Source organism: Littorina saxatilis, linkage group LG12 (assembly GCF_037325665.1).
Source record: "Littorina saxatilis isolate snail1 linkage group LG12, US_GU_Lsax_2.0, whole genome shotgun sequence".
Taxonomy (NCBI): domain Eukaryota; kingdom Metazoa; phylum Mollusca; class Gastropoda; order Littorinimorpha; family Littorinidae; genus Littorina; species Littorina saxatilis.
This window is the reverse complement of record NC_090256.1, coordinates 83,946,990-83,966,991: the sequence shown is the minus strand read 5'-3', so window position 1 is coordinate 83,966,991 and position 20,002 is coordinate 83,946,990. Positions and strand designations below refer to the sequence as shown.

Genomic DNA, 20,002 nt, shown 5'->3' with positions numbered 1-20,002 from the left:
GTTATGAATATGATACCGGAAATCACGCCGGGACAGTAAGCCTCCCGTAAACCATCACAGATACTGTCAGGCTTTTACACACAGTACAAACACCCTTCCATTTGAACGCTCACCAAACGGGAACATCCTAGGTGCCCTTCGTAAAGAGTGAGCAATTTTTAAAGAATTAATTTTGCAGATTGTCTCGAACACTTTTTGGACCCATCCTGAACTCAGGTCAAAAATGAGTTACTTCCCTTCGGGTCTCATTCTATCGATGTAAACTGGCCATAGCCGTGGATCGATGATTATCAGAATGTTTTTGGACCGTGGTGCGTTTTTGCGCTAGACCTAACTTTTAAAATCTAACTAATAAATTGACAGCTTGTTACACAAACATTCTTTGACCATAAAAGAATTCTTTTTTCATCAAGACAAGATCAGTACAATTCGAAGTTGTGAAAGTTTGATAAAAGAAAACCCGGAAGCAGGGTCACGCAAGGGTCGTAGCAGACGACGGTTTATGCATATCGCCGTTCCTCTCAGCAGTCAAAAGCCATCGCTGTTGTTGTTCGTCCGTCGATTCGACGAGGACCACTCTAGTCATCCGGGGGTTGCTGGGCCGGCTGGCTATTTCTGTGTGTGCGTAGATGGCTGACAAGGCCGATCCTGGCACGGAAGGTTCGGACACAAAAGGGACAAGGGACGAGTGGGACGTCTCCAGGAGGGTTGATGGCACGGGCTTTTCGGGTCTGTCTCATCAATTCAGCGGCGGTGGTTCTGCTGGCCTCGCACATCCTGGCGCCTTTGTGGATGGAGGAGCGCCAGGTGGCACGATCCAGTGCAGATTTCTCCCACGTGTCAGGGTTGATGGAAAACGCTTTCAGTGAGGCTTTGAGAGTGTCTTTGAAGCGTTTCTTCTGTCCTCCGTGGGACCGCTGGCCCTGTTGCAGCTCGCCATAGAACAGTCTTTTGGGCAGTCTTTCGTCTGGCATACGGGCTACGAGTGCCCAGCCCAGCGAAGCTGGGACTGCATCAGGATGGTAGTGATGCTGGGGAGATCTGCTCTGGCTAGCACTTCTGTATCTGGGACTTTGTCCTGCCACTTTATGCCCAGGATCTTTCTGAGACTTGTTGTGTGGAAATGATGATTCAGTTTCCTGGCATGTCGTTGGTACACTGTCCATGTCTCGCAAGCGTAGAGCAGCGTTGGGAGCACCACTGCCCTGTACACTTTCAGCTTGGTCTGGGTGGTGATGCCTCTTCTGTTCCAGACATTTGGGTACAGTCTGCCAAAAGTGGAGCTGGCTCTCGCTATTCTGACGTTCACTTCGTCGTCGATGGTGACATTTTGCGACAGTGTGCTGCCCAGGTAGGTGAAGCGGTTCACCGTGTTGAGTCTCTGGCCATTGACTGTGATGTCAGGCTCGACATAAGGTTTTCCAGGCGCTGGCTGATGGAGGACTTCAGTCTTCTTAGTGCTGATCGTCAGACCAAAGTTTGAGCAATCGCTGGAGAACATGTCAACGCTGCATTGCATATCAGCTTCTGAGACAGCGTTGAAGACACAGTCATCAGCAAACAGGAAGTCTCTAATGATATCCTTCGTGACCTTCGTGACCATCGCTAGAGTTCTTGTGAACCACAGCCGTTTGTTTCGTGCATAAAAACGTGCTATTGTAGATAAGCTCACATCGAGTCGCATTCAAATGACTAACTGACGACTACATCATTGTTAAAAAGGAAAACTGGATCACACGGGTTCACGATGGCTCAGGGGTAAGATAAACCACGCAAAAATAAATTCTTTGAAAATTGTTCGCTCTTTACGGAGGGCACCTAGGATGTTCTCAATCGGTGAGTGTTTAAATGAAAGGGTGTTTGTACTGTGTGTAAAAGCCTGACCGTATCTGTGATGGTTTACGGGAGGCTTACTGTGCCTTTAAGATGACGACTAAAACTTGCACACGGGGTATCAGAATTTGTCACGCAATCACTCTGAAAAAAATTGAAGATCCTATTGCGGTGAATATGTAAACACATTTACAATCAAATGATCATAAGTGGAGAAGACTAATAGAGGAACAAATCAAAACTTGACTAAATGTAAAAAGAATACAAAAATGGTTACTTTATTAGTAAATTAAGGAAAAAAACAAAACACGTTTGCACGTGAAAGTCAGATTTCAGGTTATCCTCAAAGAAAACAAGAGGCGAAGCCTTCAAGGCTCACGTAAGAAATCGACAAACAGTAACACAAACTCAATCACTTCGTCACACATACACACACACACACACACACACAGTAAGCGGCATAGGTGACACTGTGCAAGAAAGCGAGACACTAGATCTAGATCTGAATGGCCGATTTCGAAGAAAAAACTAGTCGCGGCCCGCTCAAAATAACGATGACCGAGACTTTCAGTAATTCCTTCGCGTGACGTCTAACCCTCTTTCGTCATAATGTGACGTCTTCAAATGTTGTGACGTCTTCAAATGTTAAAGTTTCTACCACAGACATACATACATACATACATACGCACGCACGCACGCACAGACAGACAAAAGTTAGCATCGCATAGGCTACACTTACTTGATCTTGATCTTGATAAGTTACGCCAACAGGTCCCAAGCTTGGGAATATACGTTGGCGGAATTTGGGGAGAGCACTTGGTGTTTTAGTCAGCGGTTGGCAGTTTTCCTCTGAATTCGTTGACCGTTGACGACTGGATCGTGTTGTCATCAAGGTTGTTCCAGTCAATAACTGTTCTTGTGAAAAAAGAGTACTTGTACACTGGTGTTTTAGTACACTCCACAGTAAAGCACTGGCTGTTGTTTCTTGTAATGTTTGTGACTGTGGCTGATGATGTAAAGTCTTTGTTCACTCGTTGTTTCACTTGTCTTTTTGATTTTTGTTGCTGGAGAAATTTCTCAGGGGGTACTGCGGGGACCAGCCCTCTGACCACTTTGAACAGAAATGTGAGTCTCTGTTGTTTCCGGCGTTCCTGGAGTGGGGGAAGCTGTAGTCTGCTGAGCATCTCTGAGACACATCCTGGGTTTCGGTCCCTGTAGTTTTGGGTAATGAATCTGGCTGCTCGTTTCTGTACATTTTCCAGGCTGTCTATATCGCCTTGTTTGTACGGATCCAACAAGGTCTTGTCAGTTAGGCCTATGCTTTTTCCGAGCAAGTTGCGCAAATCATAAGAATTCTTCCGAATTTACATTTGAATTTCATTTGATCTGAAGTTGAAGATTACCTTTTTAACCACTCTTTGTATGTGAAAGTCAAATTTAATTTGATTATCAAAATAATGCCATACCATTCCAAGTTTTTCTCCGTCAGGCGCCTATGCCTATATAGCCGTGAGATCACACTCAACCTCGTGCTTGACCTTGTTGTGCGGGAGTTTGGTGACCCAAGGGGGTCAGGGTGAAGGTCACTGCACAGCCATTGCACTCTTTTGACAACACGGCGTGTTCGACAGACTCAAAGCGTCCACTCGTACAGAACGGACACGCGTTCACGTTGCATCATTGCAATTCTGAAGTCTAACGTGGTAAGTACTGCTTCGCATTTTTGTTTTATGAAGTACGTCTGTTTCTTAGTGGTTTTGAAGAGAAAACACAGATAACATCTTGTGCCCGAGTTTTGGTGCCCTCAAGACTCAAGACCTGAGACTATAAGTCGAGAATTTCAAAGGCAGAATGAATGAGATTTGCGCAGTTTGAGACTTTTGTATCTCTGGGGTAATGTGGATATCCTGATGCCTATAATTTGATTTGAACGCCGATCGGCAAAAGCGATTGCGTTGTTCTTTTTGGCAAAGGTGTGGAAAAATAGAAAAACAGTAGCCACATGCTCATGTGGAATTTTCCCCGGCGCCTCCAACGCACAACAAAACTATGCCAAGGCTAAAACGAGAGATATATAATAGCTCGTAGCGGTGCTATAAGAACACAGACAAGAGTTCTGTACTGTTACTGACACAGAACGTGCGCCTATTGCAGTCGTCCTAACCGAGTTCTTAAACATTCACTGTGGAGGTTTGTCAAGAAAAAGAAAAGTGTACTGGTGCACAATCGGATCAGAGCTCTTACATTGTATGCATTTCTTTTGCTTGTTTCTTTCTTTATTTGGTGTTTAACGTCGTTTTCAACCATTCAAGGTTATATCGCGACGTGGAAAGGGGGGAGATGGGATAGGGGAAAGGGGGCAGATGGGATAGAGCCACTTGTTAATTGTTTCTTGTTCACAAAAGCACTAATCAAATGCTCTACCCCTATCATTATGTTTACACACAGAAGATAGCTTTCACGAAAGCTACTTTTTGAATGTTGTGTTTGAATAGGTCACTCACACTGTCAATCACTTGACAATTTTCTGACAATGTTTAGATCATTTTTGATGTTGTGCTCCAACATAGTCACATGAAGTTATTTAATTTTGCAATTCAAGCTTATTCACAAAGCCAGTATTGTAGAGCCTGTCAGCTTTCCACAGAATGCTATCTTAACAAACAAAAATCAGAATCAACTGTTTTTTAACCCCAACACACACACACCACACACACACACACACACACACACACACACACACACACACACACACACACACACACACACACACACACACACACACACACACACACACGCGCCAACGGTGGTGTACTTTTGTCTTGGGTTGAACCCAAGGTTGTCTTTCTTGTCAGACCCACATTCTGCTTTGACTTTGAGCTCCTTAAAGGTGGTCGTCTACATTTTTGCTTTTTTTCAATATTCTTATGGTTAGATTTCGCTAAAAAGTTATGTCAGATGATGAATGAACCATGGGGAAAAAAGTTATAGAAAAAAAAATATGTAAAAAAAGATTTTATTTTTGGGTAGCGTGACTCACGCTTCCAATATTTTGTTTTCTGTTTGCTGAGAACATGTGCTTTGCCTAAAAATACTGACCAATCAAATTCATGTCATTATGCTTATAGCCACGCCCAAACAAGTGCAGCAACAGTTTGACACTGGAGCGCTGTCCACGCTTTTTTTAAACGCACGAAATGCACGGGATTTGAGAGGAGATTTGCGCTTGGCATTTTCCAAATAAGGATATCCTACTATGAGTACTACGCTGGAATACCACAATGAATTTTCAAACGGCTACACTGGCTTCGTCTTTCCTGATCGAAAGGGGGTGTATTGTTGATATTTGTAGATAAGTGCCAGTGCGGAAGAAGCCTAAGGTGTCATGTCTGAATGACTATAGGCCTGTAGCTCTCACTTCTCACATTATGAAAGTTTTTGAAAGACTGGTGTTGACTGTTTTGAAGGTCCAAGTTGCTGCTTTTCAAGATTCTTTGCAGTTTGCATACAGGGCCAAAGTAGGGGTTGATGATGCACTACTGTTTATGTTACATTCTGTGTACACACATCTGGAGAAGAGCTCTGCTTGTGTTAGAGTTATGTTTTTTGATTTTTCTTCTGCCTTTCAGACTATTCAGCCTCACCTTCTGGCTCAGAAGTTACAAAACATGTCTTTGCATCATAGTACAGTGAAATGGATTCTGGATTATTTAGTAGATAGACCACAGTTTGTACGATGGAATGGTACTTTTACATCTGACATGATTAACACTTTCACCGGAGCACCACAAGGAACAGTTTTGTCACCTTTTTTGTTCACCCTGTATACATCTGATTTTAAAGTACAAGGAGAGTCATGTCATCTTCAGAAATTTTCTGACGACTCTGCCGTGGTTGGTAGTATTCTTGATGGTGATGAGAGCTTGTATAGAGAACATATTGATGATTTTGTGTCTTGGTGTGATTCCAACTTTTTAGTATTAAACGCAAGCAAGACGAAGGAAATGATTTTTGATTTTCGCAAAAAGAAAGACACTGTCCATCCTGTAGTCATCAAAGGTGATGCGATTGAGATAGTCAGCGAGTACAAGTATTTAGGTGTAGTTCTAGATAACAAGCTAAGCTGGTTTAATCATGTTGATGCTGTTTTTAAGAAGACGCAGTCAAGATTGTTTTTCCTGCGCAAGCTGAGATCATTTCATGTGTGTAACAAGATGCTGTACATGTTTTATCAGAGTATGGTGTGCAGTGTGATGGTGTTTGCATCAGTGTGTTGGGGAGGGAATGCCACTGCAAGGGACACTGGCAGGCTGAACAGGCTGATAAAGAAAGCGAGTTCTACTGTAGGCCAGAGCCTTGACACCCTTGAAGTCCTTGTTGAAAGAAGGCTTGCCAGTAAGTCCAGAGCTATTCTGTTCGACCTAGGGCATCCCCTCCACGACGCACTGATGGATCTCCGCATCACACGGAACGCTCGGTTTCTCATGCCTAGGTGTCGAACGGAGCGTTTTCGGCGTTCTTTTGTTCCTGCAGCTGTGAGATATTTTAACAGCAACCGAGCCATTGTCCTGGCCACAGACTATCAGTGATGCCTTTTAAATGTACCTCTTAGTGATAGATTTAATATGATTTGATGACTGTTTGACCTTTGATCATAACTAGTGCTGTGATAATGAGCTTTAGCACTGTTGTGATGGTGTTGACACTATACTTGCCCAATTGAGTCTAACTACCTGATGGCTAATCTACTGTGATACCTGTGATAACTGATGATGATTACTGTGATTGGTTTTATGTGTTTGGTTGGTCTCTTCTTTTGGTAGTGCAATAGCGTTAATTATGGATTGTTGTTATCATCATTTACATAAAAACTTATCTGTTAATCCAAACAATGATATAATTACTGTGATGTTCTTAACTACACTTTAACATGGAATGTATGTATGTATGTATGTATGTATGTATGTATGTAGGTATGTATGTAGGTATGTATGCATGTGTGTTGGTGTGTCGGTGTGTCAAGTGTGCAAGTAAAAAGGGTATTGTAGTTGTACATATATTACTTTAGATATTTTTTTGTTATCATGGGTTTTATAAATTTTCTTCTCTTCTTCTTTTATAATTATTAATTAATGACCTATATGTGCTGATGACCAATTTAATTTCCTTTGTTGGATCAATAAAATGTTATGAGTTATGAGTTATGAGTTATAATAGACTCTGCATTTTAATGGTCAAATGGCGATTTCGGTATAAAAATGTAGACAAGGACCTTTAATCACTAATAGCCGACACTTTCTTACCTGGTCCGCTTGTAACAACAGGTGCCCTCGTTATGGGTCTGAGTGTCAGTAGCCAGTAAACCTGGTCAATGTTTGTCCATTGATTTGTGAGTTATTAGCTTTGTCTCATGTGTGCAATTGATTTGAAACATACTGTCAATTCTTAAAGATCAATTACACATTGATTTGATAGGCTTCCATTGAAAACTTTGAGGTTATCATGGTCGATTGGCGCCCGACCAAAGCCTCATTGAAGCCCAATGGAGCGAAGCGATGGAGGCTTTGGTCAGGCGTCAACCTTTTCTTCTTCTTCTTCGTTCATGGGCTTAGACTCCCACGTTCACTCATGTTTTTAGCACGAGTGGATTTTTACATGTATGACCGTTTTTACCCCGCCATTCAGGCAGCATTCGTCGATTTCGGGTGAGGCATGCTGGGTATTTTTGTGTTTCTAAAACCCACCGAACTCTGACATGGATTACAGGATCTTTTCCGTGTGCACTTGGTCTTGTGCTTGCGTGTACATACAAAGAGGGTTAAGTCACTAGCAGGTCTGCACATAAGTTGACCTGGGAGATCGGAAAAATCTCCACTCTTAATCCACCAGGCGGTAGCGACCGGGATTCGAACTCAAGACCTCCCGATTAGGAGGCCGAAGTCTTACCACCACGCCACTACGCCCGTGGGGCGTCAGTCAACCATGATAACCTCGTAGTTTCAAATGGAAGCCTCTCAATGTTGTTGTATCAATCTGTCACTGAACTTGTTCCTGCTTTTATGTGATTGCAACAAGGCCAAAACGATTACCCTTCACAGCTATCAGGTGTTCAATAAGCAGATTTTTGGTGTTCATCAGAATTGAACACAGGTAATCTGACCAATCACAGAATCTGTTACTATATTTTTGGGACTATAAGGCGCTTTGTTGTAAAAGGCGTAACCCCTAATTTTTAGGTTAAAATGAGAAAAATTTACACAATAGCGAGGCTCTTGTATTGGCCGCAAGTCAAAGGAAATATACAGAGTGGAAATATTTGTGCTCCCAAATGTGCAGTGACATCAAAGCCACTGCTGGTTGACCTTGTAACCTTGGGTCAATGACCAATATTTCAGCTGAGACCAGCTGCAGTTTGCCAATAGTGACCTTCTCACCCCAAGACAAAACTAAAACCATGACAGTTTCATGTATATATATATAGGAAGAGCATTTTAGAATTATATTATTCATAATTTTTTCATAAACATTAGACTGTATACATGTTATATAGGTGTTATTTGTGATCTATGTAAATTTATGTATGTTATGCCAAGAATGTGAAATTGCTTAATTCTTGAAGAAAAAGGCATTCCAAGTTGTTGCTTAAATTCGCGAAGCAGGTAGAATGTGTCCAAAATGGGCAGTACGCAATGCATGTATTTCTTCTTGTTCCTAATTTAATTTTTTTTATACCATAGTGTTCAAAGCATGTTATATGTAATGGCTCGATTGTCACATTTCTGAAAATAGTGCAAACTGCTGGCCCACTTTTGCTTTTATTGTTGTCCCCGAGTACGCAGTAGGAGGGTCCAGCAGACTTTAATTGTGTGTGTGTGTGTGTGTGTGTGTGTGTGTGTGTGTGTGTGTGTGTGTGTCTGTCTGTCTGTCTCGACTTAACAGCTTATTGCTGGGAAACTACTGGGCGCAGTTCTTTCAAAAGTTGATACACTAACTTGATAATAGGTCCGATTGATCGTATTAAAACTTCATAATGTTACCTGGGACCTAAATGCGAAATATTTCACCAAAACGACTCTTAACGGGGGGAGTTTTTGCGGTGGGAGGCTGGTCGCTTTGCGAACAGCCTGAACTAAAGGGGAGACTTGTAGGCGGCTGAGCCGAACACGTCACGCAGTGACGAGAAAAGCATGATTTCAGTGCAAGCCAGACAACGGGTGGGGAAATGGTCTCGGCAAAGAAATTACAATGCAGGGTTTGGTCTCGGTGAAAGAGAGACAGAGAGCACGAGAGAGTCTATGGCCAAAGTGATCCGGGTTCGATTCCCGGCATGGGCGGTCTATGTTTTTTTTTTTTTTTTAATTCTTGTTTACTATTGTTTATTATGAACGTTTTAATGTTTTATTTTACTCTAATAGTTTTTTTAATTGTGTAAAATAAATAAAAAAAATTTTTCTTTTTTTTTAATCCAAGTGATCCGGGTTCGATTCCCGGCATGGGCGGTCAAATTTTATTTTTATTTTTTTAATTCTTGTTTACTATTGTTTATTATGAACGTTTTAATGTTTTATTTTACTCTAATAATTTTTTTAATTGTGTACAGTAAAACCTGTCAAATAAGGACACCCTTGGGACCAGACAAAAGTGTCCTTATTCTGCAGGTGTCCTTATTAGACAGGTGCAAGTAAACGCGACAAAGTCAAGTTGAGAGAGAGAGAGAGAGAGAGAGAGTACTGCACATGTACATGTACATTTATAAGAAAAACAGAAGCTGTTTAGATTAAATAGAGAAACATTTAATATTGACTGTTGTAAAACAAGTTTAAAAGCTTTTTATCATATCAACTGTATAAATTTAAATTGTTAAAAAGTTACTGGATCTCATTCATACAACACATTCACATTCACTTCATTCTGCACTCATCAGCTTTTGAAAGAATTTGTCCAGCGTTGTCTGAGTGGACCATTGATGGCAATGTGATTCGCACGTTTGGTTGAAAACCACTCGAACACGGCGTCATTTAGCTCTTCGTATTCGGTTGTCTTCTTCGAAACCCATTTCTGGTGAGCACGTCCGTCTCCCGATTCCCACAACTTCATTATTTTTTCCCGATCGACGCTGATTTTCGAAATCTGCGTTCTCCCACACCCAAGCTCTTGTGCAATCGTTCGGCATGATTTCCCACTTTCCAGTTGTTTGACAACATTTATCCTTTGTTCTAAAGTCAGCGCATTTCTTCCTTTTCTTGAATTTGAATTTCTTGCTGCCATCTTGTTAAACACGAATCACTTTTTCGAAGAGAAGATACATTCACTCATACACTTTCACTTCCGTTCCGCCGAACACGTTCCACGCGTTGGATTGGCTGCCTTGGAACTCTAGCAGCCAATCAAATGCGTCGACTTAAAACACTCACCAAGAATAGACTCTATCGGTATTCCAAGCTCTCGTAATCTCTCGCAAACTTCAGAGCATAGCAAAGCATGCGGTACAGCGATCTCGTGCGAGCTGCACAAGCCAAGGTTCGAAGTTCTCGCGATGTTCAAAGCATAACAAATAGCGTGTCTCGCGAGAGCTGCTCAGATACCGAATAATATCAACTGATCGATTTATCGTCTTCTTCGTCGATCGAACTTCCCAGCTTGCTGTGGATGTCCGTATTTAGCAGGTATATGACTTATTATGGACCCAAAATACGTGTCCGCGTCCGTAATGCCGAGGTGGCCATAACGTACAGGTGTTTTACAGTGTAAAGCAGTCCGTGCCAAGACCGACTGTCCGTATTCTGCGAGTGTCCGCTAAGTCCAGTGACCGTATTTGACAGGTTTCACTGTAAAATAAATTAAAAAATTTTTTTTTTTTTTTTTTTTTAAATATACGTGCACAAGACAAAAACTTTCATACTGGGGGAGCGAGCCAGTCTGAAGAGTACTCGGGTCCAGCGCCAGCGTTTTTTATTTTATTGAGGTGGAGAACAATAAATATTGGCGGCCTACCCATGCGTTGACATAAAGCTGTCGTTACTGCAGCAGCTGTACCAATTGTATTCACTTTTGTTATTTTGGGCAGCAAATGTGTGGCAGCAAATGTGTGGCAGCTTGTGAGAATTGTAAAATTGACAGGTCTTAAATAGAATTTGTGGAGGCAATATTAGCACTAATTGTGAGAGCAAGTCATCAAATGTAAGCTCAGAGGTAAAAAACGTGACTAATATTAGGCAGCAGTGGTCACACTTATGACCGAATTGTACATGAATTTGCTCTGGTAATATGCTGTTTATGCAAGCTGATGTGTTTTTCTCACCGATTGAAAGAATTAAATTAGATACTCAAAATGTTTTAAGCAGGTATGATTAGCAGTATTTCTTTTCTCATCATTGATTACATGTGTGTGTGTGTATGTGTGTGTGTGTGTGTGAGTGTGTGTGTGTGTGTGTGTGTGTGTGTGTGTGTGTGTGTGTGTGTGTGTGTGTGTGTGTGTTTTAAATTAACCTGATAATCCTACATGTGTCCTCTCTCTTGTTCTCTTCACAAATGTGATGACTTTAAATCCTCAGCAGATTTGACAGTTGAATTTACTTATGTATTAGTAAGGGAGAGCAGGCAGGTCACACTTTCATTGAATGAAATGATTTACTCACATATACAGTATATATATATACTAGAGGAATACCCGCTTCGCCGGGTAGCCGGCTTCGCCGGGATGAAATACTTAGAGCCGTACGCCGGCTTTGCCGGGTCCGAACAATGGACCCGCCAAGCTTAGGTCCCTCCCAGATTCGTGGAATGGGAACAGCACGAAAATGATTCAGTGGCCATAATGCCATTCCTGACCATATCGAGTCCCATCCTTGTCGACGAATGTAACCGTGTTAATCACCTTTGGAGGCGAACTCCACTCAAACAGGATTGAGCAATTTAGAGCTTATCTCTAAGCCCTTTTGATCTGTTATGGCTTCTCAAAGGAAGGCCAGTACATACAAATACACAAAAGCCGCCAGACCACATCACAAACAGAACTGAACAATCCACAGGTGTTGCCCACATAGAGAGAGAGAGACACACACACACACACACACACAAACACAGAGAAGCCGTATAAATAGAGAGATAGATGACAGTGCATTTTTCGCGTGGCTATAAATTGATTCGACCTTTGCACTTTTACAGTGAGGATAATTTACGGGTCCAATTTACGTTCTGGACACTGCGGTGACCTTCTAAAAATAGTAACAGAACGCCGGGAATATCCGAAGATGCCCCCTCATACTATAGTGCACCATACGAAGGAAGGGAGGTAAACGCTGAAAACCTGGAGAAGATAAGGAAGAGTTACTTGTAATGGTGAAATGAACACAAAAACCAAAATCGGTTCAGCGCTGCGCGCTGAGAGCACGTGTTGAAATATCTCATCGATGATATTGTGTCCGGGGTGTAGTTGAATACGGTGTCCAAATTTGAAAAAGATCCACCGAGAACTTTAGCGTTGTGATGTGGTCTAGCGGCTTTGGTGTGTCGGTATGGGGGCCCGAGTAGCTGAGGTGGAACCAAATTCGGTTCAGCGCTGCGCGCTGAGAGCACGTGTTGAAATATCTCATCGATCAGGTTGTGTCCGGGGTCTCTGTGAATAAGCCCACCAAATTTGAAGCAGATCCATCGAGAACTTTGGCCGTGCATCGCGAAGACACAGACACACAGACACACAGACAGACAGACACAAGTCGTATATATATATAGATTTAATATCATATTCTTACTCCGAATCACATTAGCATTGAGTCACCTGAGATGCTTATCACTGAAAAACGCTTACCCGGCTAAAGAATTTAAAGGGAAGCAACCCCATCACCAAAACGAAAGTGAAAGTAGCTTTGGTAATGGGCCAGTACACCGGGAGTTACCTCCCATACGGGTGTATGCCACGTCACTTCCTCTAGGAACACGTGCCTATTATCATACGTCTTTTTCACCTCGGAGAGGACGGTTCACTTTTTGACGCTCTGTGGCTGACCTTGTGTGTTTGAGTGACACCCGCCGGCCACGTTACCCAGCTTGTCTGCTCGCCTTGCCTACAGTTTGGTGAGCTCGTTCCCGTTTGTTGTTGGTTGTTTGCGCTGTTTCGTTACTGTACGTTGTCCGTTTTTTACGGACTTGTGTGTCAGTGACTTGCGTGTTTCGCCATTTTGTTGTGTGAGTTAGTTAGCTAACTCGTGTGACTTTGCTAGTAGCTCTGCGTGCCCTCTTTCTGTTTGGGCAAGTGTAGTTTTAGTATTTTGTTGACGCGTAAGCGTGTGTGTTTACTGTGTTTTCAGTCGTTTTGACTTACGTTTCAGTAAATCTTTTTACTTTGCCACGTGTTGTTGACGTTTGTGTCAGTGTCTTGCGTGTCGCCATTTTGTTGTGTGAGTTAGTTTTCTAGCTCGTGTGACTTTGTTTGTAGCTCTCCGTGCCTCTGCTTGTGGGGCAAGTTTAGCTATAGTATTTTGTTAACGCATTAGTGCGTGTGTTTACTGAATTTTCCAGTCGTTTAGACTTATGTTTCAGTAAATTTTTTCGCGTTGCCACGTGTTGTTGTCAACATGTCTGATTCAGACAAGCGCCGTGGCAAGTCGGACCCCAAGGGGAAAATTAAGGCTAAGTCTTCCTCTTCCAAAGCAACGTTACTTGTTACAGACCAAGTGCGTAACACTTTGTTGGCTGTACCAATTTCGGCGCCTAGCGCTGTTACTACTTCTGCTTCTTTTGCGGCGCCTAGCGCTACTGTTACTTCTGCACCTGTCTCTACATCGGAGACTTCGTCTTCTTTGTTAGCACCTGGACAAGGTGCGTTGGTTTCCTCTCTGTTAAAGTCACTGGTTCCAGAAATCCGCAGCTTGGTGCAGGCAGAATTTCAGCGTTCCGTCGCCAGCAGTTCGGCGTTTCCGGCATCTGGCAGTGACGTCCGGGCATTGGCTTCCGTGTCTTTGTCCTCCACTTCCGGCTTGGAGCAGCGTCCTCCCTCTTCAGCGTCGGTTGGTAAGCAGAGCTGGTCCGATAGCCCTCGTGAGGCGCCTGGACGTTCTCCTTCGGGGGACAGCTCTTTCGCATCGGGTCACGACCGATACCTTGCTGATCTTTCATTTCCGGCGATAACCTACGAGGCCCCGGACTTGTTCGAACAGCGGCGGCAGTCGGTTTCGACTGCCGCATTTCCGGCACTTGCCGGAAGTGATGATCCGTCCGCTCCGGCACGCTACGGCGGTCGCGGCAGGATGGAGTATTCACTGACTTCCGGTCCTTCCGGATCGCGAAGTCAACCAGTGCAGTCTTCACTTCCGCATTTTGCGGTTCCGTTGACTACACTTCCGGTTTCGGCCGGAAACGCTTCTTCCTCTTCTGGTGGTTCCTTCCGGATACCAGATAGTGGATTACAGCGTGCGCCTTCCGGCTTTCAAGCGCCTAGGCTTGAGCAGGCATCACTCCACTCAGTCGGGGGAGTGACGTCAGCTCATCCAGCTCCGGTTTTTGCGGATGGTCGTCCTGCTTACCCTTTACCTTCACAGGGTTTTGGGCGGCAGGATGACGTTAGTGCTCAGGCTTTTCCGGTTTCCGGTTTGCCAGGGCATGCTTCTGCTTCCGGAACTGGTGACTTCGGTCATGGTTCCACGTGTGACTATTCTGATGCTCCATCAGTGGTCAGCGAGGAGTCGCGGGGCGTGTTTCCGTCGAAGCTCAAGTCTGTTCTTGACGTCGCGGCGGAAGTAACGTCTCGTTATTTTCCTGAAGGGGTGGTGGCTGCGGACTCTTCCGCATCATTCGTTCCTTCTGCCATGGCGGACTTCCGGCCGGCACAGGAGGATGTTTCTTCCTTCCGGTTCGCCGAGTCTCCGTCAGTGGCTTACCAACTTTCGCATTCACTGGTTCGTCCAGCACATGCGGGGAGTGGTATTCGGCCAGTGCCTGTTCCGTTACTGCTTCCTTTTGGTCCAGTTCCGGAATCAGCTCAGCAGTGGGTGGCTTCAGCTGCCCAAGCCTCTTCCTTCGTGCCTACGGCCAATAGGAAGCTTGGCATGCCCAATCAGAGCCAGAATTGGCTGGCGTCTTTTGCACTCCCTAGGGCTACCCTTCCGGTTTCCCGGGAATTGCTGCCTCTTCTGACTAAACCGATCAAGCGTGATTCGGTTTTGCCGGTTTCCGAGGCTTCCCTCCTCTCTGCTGAGGAGGTTGGACGTCGGCAGATCGAACTGTCCTCCATTGCGGAGACTCTCGTTCGGGCTCTGTCTCGGGCATTGACCGATTCGCTAGTTCCTTTCACTCTCAGTGAAGAACAGAATGCGGACGATGTCTCTGCGCTTTTGACCGCATTGGCCAAGGTCAATGAGGAACAATTGCGTCTTTCCTCCCTGCAGTACACCCAAGCGGTACTCTGCAGGAGGGATCTCTTCCTCTCGCAGTCCCAATTCACGGAGCTGGCTACTAGGGAGACCTTGAGAGTCTCCCCGGTCTCAGAGGAGTCTCTCTTCTGTCCGCTGGCACTGGATGCCAGACAGAAGGAGATTCAGTCAAACAAGGACAGTCAGTTCCTTGACTACACTCTGAAGGGGGTGAAACAGTCTCAGCCTTCTAAACAGAAGCAGGCTCAGACATCGTCTAACCCCAAGCCAGCTCAGAAGCGGCAGGCTTCGCCGGCCGCTCGTGGTGGGAAGAAGAGGACGGCATCGGGGAGGGGGCGTGGCGGCTCTGGAAGTAAGCCACACCCCCAATGAAGCGCTCCCGATCTCACCTCCCTCCCGCCCTCCACCTTGGTGATGGCGGGAGGCCCCTCCCGGGCACTTTCTCGTTGGATGTCGGTAGTAGACAGCCAATGGATTGTGGGAGTGGTGAGTTCGGGCTTCCGTCTACTCTGGCGGGAGGAAAAGGCGCCTCTTACCCGAGTGCCTCCGCGGTTCAAGCCCCCCTTCTCGCAGGAAGCACGTTCCGTCTTGCAGTCGGAAATTGCCTCCCTGGAGCAGAAGGGCGCGGTGGAGAGAGTTCGGGTCCACAGCTCCCTGGGATTTTACGGGCGTCTGGTCGCTGTTCCCAAAGCATCAGGAGGATGGCGTCCCGTGTTGGATTTATCTCTCCTCAATACTTTCTTGAGGGAGATAAAATTCAAGATGGAGACGCCAGCCTCTGTCCGAGACTCTCTCCGCCCAGGAGACTGGGTGACCTCGATCGATCTCACGGACGCATACTTTCACATTCTTATGCATCCGACCGACCGGAAATGGCTTCGTTTCCGGTGGGGAGATCAGATCTACCAGTTTCGCGCACTCCCTTTCGGGCTGTCTCTCGCACCGTGGATTTTCACCATGGTGGTGAGACAGGTCGGTGCACTGGTGAGGTCCCAGGGTATCCGTCTGCGGGCTTATCTGGACGACTGGCTCATCATGAACCAGTCCCAGAGCGGCTGTTCGCAGGATACCCTAACGGTTCTTCGAGAATCCAACTGGTTGGGGTTCTCGATCAACCGGGTAAAGTCGGAGCTGACCCCGTCACAGACATTCACTTATCTGGGGATGTCTTTCGACACGGTCGCTTGGACTGTCCAGCCTTCTCAGAGAGGGGTGGACAAGCTCCAAGCTCAGATTCGCTCCACTTTACCTCTCCTGATGGCTTCCATCCGCTCGCTCGCCTCCATCTTGGGGCAGATGGAGTCTATGGCTCTTCTGGTTTCACTGGGCCGGGTCCACAAATGTCCGCTTCAGTTCGCGCTGAAGCCGTTTGTGGACTCTCCTCTGGTGGACTGGGACGCCCTCATCCCTTTGCAGGGATGGTTCCAGTCTGCGACCCTTCCGTGGTTGCACACGGAGTGGGTCTGCAGAGGTGTTCCGATCGTCGTGCCCCTCCCCGACCTGGACCTCTTTACAGATGCGTCCAGGGAGGGTTGGGGGGCACATACAGATCTTCAGACTCCTCCCTTTCCGTTACTCAGCCGAGTAATCCGGAAAGCGGAGATGGAGGAGCCGGCCCTTCTTCTTCTGGTCGCTCCTCTGTGGCCGTCGCAGGTCTGGTTTCCAGATCTTCTTCGGCTTGCCCAAGGGCCCCCCATTCCTCGAGTGCGAGGGGAACTAGTGCAGCCCCGAACAGGCATTCCACACGAGGAGCCCAGTCTTCTGAAGCTTCACGTGTGGAAGTTGTTCGGGACTCGCTGAAGCGCTCTGGGGCGTCGTCTTTGACTCTGGACTTGGTGGCTCGCTCGCATAGAGCGTCCACCTCTTCAGTTTATGCTTCCCACTGGAAGGCATGGACTGCCTGGTGTTCAGCTAGAGGGGTGAGTTCGGTGGCTCCGCGCTCTATTCAGGTCGCTAACCACCTCTCTTTCATGTCTTCACAGGGCGCCTCAGTCTCCTCGTTGAGGGTCCGGCGCTCCGCTATCTCGGCGACTCTTCAGCAGATTGGTCGTTCTGTTCGAGTCGGGGGCGTTATAGCTGCAGTCATTAAAGGGGCTGCTCTTAAGGAAGCTAAAGCTCGTTTGCCCGCTCCCAAGTGGGACTTGTTTTTAATCCTGGAATTCCTTCGTTCTGCGGATTTTGAGCCTTTAAGCGAGGCCAGTCTGTTCAATGTCACTCGCAAAGCGCTGTTTCTCCTTTTGTTGGCTACGGCCCGACGGGGTAGCGAGGTCCACGCCCTGTCGGGTCAGCCTGGAGATATCTCCTTTGAGCCGGACGGTTCCGCATCTTTGCGTTTCCGGCCTGATTTCCTGGCCAAGAATCAGTCTCCGGGGCAGGCCTCTCCGCTGGTTAGAGTTAAGGCTCTGACCAGCGCGTTGGCCCCGGGTGACCCCGATTCGGTCAATTGCCCTGTGAGGGCACTTCGTCTGTACTTAGCCCGGACTCAGCCGATTCGGTCTAGTTCTCAGAAGTTGTTGTTTATCTCTCTCCTTACTAGGCGCGAGAAAGATTTGTCGAAGGTAACGTTGGCCCGGTGGGTGTCCTCGCTCATCAAGCAGGCTTATGAGTGGAGGCGCACAAAGAGGGGGGGGGGTTATGCCCTCCTTGCCACTTGACTCGGCCCGAGCCCATGAGACGAGGGCGTGGGCATCCTCTCTGGCAGTTCTGCGCTCCAGACGTCTAGAGGAGGTGCTGACAACTGCGTATTGGCGTTCCGAAGATGTTTTCATAAACTTTTATCTTCGGGACGTCACAGCTCTTCGACAGGATGGCTCCAGAGGCCTTCCAGCGCTCATAGCAGCAGGCCAGTTCCTGTCCAGAACTTGATGGTGAGTTTTGATTCATTTCTAGCCCACCGCCTTGTTGATGTTATCTGCTAATGTGATTCGGAGTAAGAATATGATATTAAATGGAAAATTTCCTAAATAAATTATCATTTAATTAATATACTTACCCGAATCACATACTGTATTCCCTCCCACCTGCCCCGCTTATGGTTTTAAGATTTTTTAAAGCCGTATGATAATAGGCACGTGTTCCTAGAGGAAGTGACGTGGCATACACCCGTATGGGAGGTAACTCCCGGTGTACTGGCCCATTACCAAAGCTACTTTCACTTTCGTTTTGGTGATGGGGTTGCTTCCCTTTAAATTCTTTAGCCGGGTAAGCGTTTTTCAGTGATAAGCATCTCAGGTGACTCAATGCTAATGTGATTCGGGTAAGTATATTAATTAAATGATAATTTATTTAGGAAATTTTCCATTATGGTTTATTCATGTCTCTTTTGACCCTTTGACTTGACCCTTGAGAGAGAGAGAGAGAGAGAGAGAGAGAGAGAGAGAGAGAGAGAGAGAGAGAGAGAGAGGGGGGGGAGAGAGAGAAAGAGGGAGAGAGAGAGAGAGGGAGAGAGAGGGAGAGAGAGGGAGAGAGAGGGAGAGAGAGTGAGTGAGAGAGAGAGGGAGAGAGAGAAAGAGAGGGAGAGAGAGAGGGGGGAGAGAGAGAGAGAGATTTCCAAGCAGAGCTATAAAGGTCTAAACCAGAAACATATTCCTATTGGATGAAGTCAGATATAGGTGGAAGGGAAAAGGGTTTCGCTCTATGGACTTAAAAGCGTAGCTTTATTGTCCAGTTTATGTTCAGTCAGCCAGTCTTGCATACATATTGGCTACACCTGCAAGGAAAAAGAACGTCTGCATATTTCCGGGTATTCAGCAGACAATTTAGAGATAATCGTTGCGTTGCATTTGCTTGATTTTTTTTGTTGTTTTTTTTTTGTTTTGTTGTCCTTACACCTGTTCCTTGTTCCGGTGTTCTCTCACGCCGCCCCGTCCCTGTACTCACTGCTCCATCCACATCTGAATTTTCGTTCCGCTGCCAGACCTGTCGATTTTACAGACGCTCCAGGGAGGGATGATTTGCTTGATTTTGCTTAAAGGTCCTTGTCTACATTTTTATACCGAAATCGCCATTTGACCATTAAAATGCAGAGTCTATTATCTACAATTATCAACAATACACCCCCTTTCGATCAGGAAAGACGAAGCCAGTGTAGCCGTTTGAAAATTCATTGTAGTATTCCAGCGTAGTACTCATAGTAGGATATCCTTCTTTGGAAATGCCAAGCGCAAAACTCCTCTCAAATCCCGTGCATTTCGTGCGTTTAAAAAAAAGCGTGGACAGCGCTCCAGTGTCAAACTGTTGCTGCACTTGTTTGGGCGTGGCTATAAGCATAGTGACATGAATTTGATTGGTCAGTATTTTTAGGGAAAGCACATGTTCTCAGCAAACAGAAAACAAAATATTGGAAGCGTGAGTCACGCTACCCAAAAATAAAATATTTTTTTAAATATTTTTTTTTTCGTACATGTATAACTTTTTTCCCCATGGTTCATTCATCATCTGACATAACTTTTTAGCGAAATCTAACCATAAGATTATTGAAAAAAAGCAAAAATGTAGACGACCACCTTTAAGATATAAAGGTGAATTCTACCCCCCGCGGGTTAGGGGGAAGAATTTACCCGATGCTCCCCAGCATGTCGTAAGAGGCGACTAACGGATTCTGTTTCTCCTTTTACCCTTGTTAAGTGTTTCTTGTATAGAATATAGTCAATTTTTGTAAAGATTTTAGTCAAGCAGTATGTAAGAAATGTTAAGTCCTTTGTACTGGAAACTTGCATTCTCCCAGTAAGGTAATATATTGTACTACGTTGCAAGCCCCTGGAGCAAATTTTTCATTAGTGCTTTTGTGAACAAGAAAC

The 20,002-nt window shown here is 45.5% G+C and overlaps 2 protein-coding genes across 3 annotated transcripts in view; one reads left to right on the top strand and one right to left on the bottom strand.

Moving 5' to 3' along the window:
* The window catches only part of LOC138982996 (eukaryotic translation initiation factor 2-alpha kinase 3-like), a 387,290-nt gene that overhangs the window by 157,895 nt on the left and 209,393 nt on the right, over window positions 1-20,002 (bottom strand). The gene's annotated exons all lie outside the window — the stretch shown is intronic.
* LOC138982986 (ornithine aminotransferase, mitochondrial-like) overlaps window positions 3,383-20,002 on the top strand; it is a 41,734-nt gene continuing 25,114 nt past the window's right edge. For both annotated transcript variants that reach the window (XR_011461027.1, XM_070356375.1), the window contains exon 1: window positions 3,383-3,536. The gene's annotated coding sequence lies outside the window, so the exon portion shown is untranslated. The remainder of the gene's footprint in view (window positions 3,537-20,002) is intronic.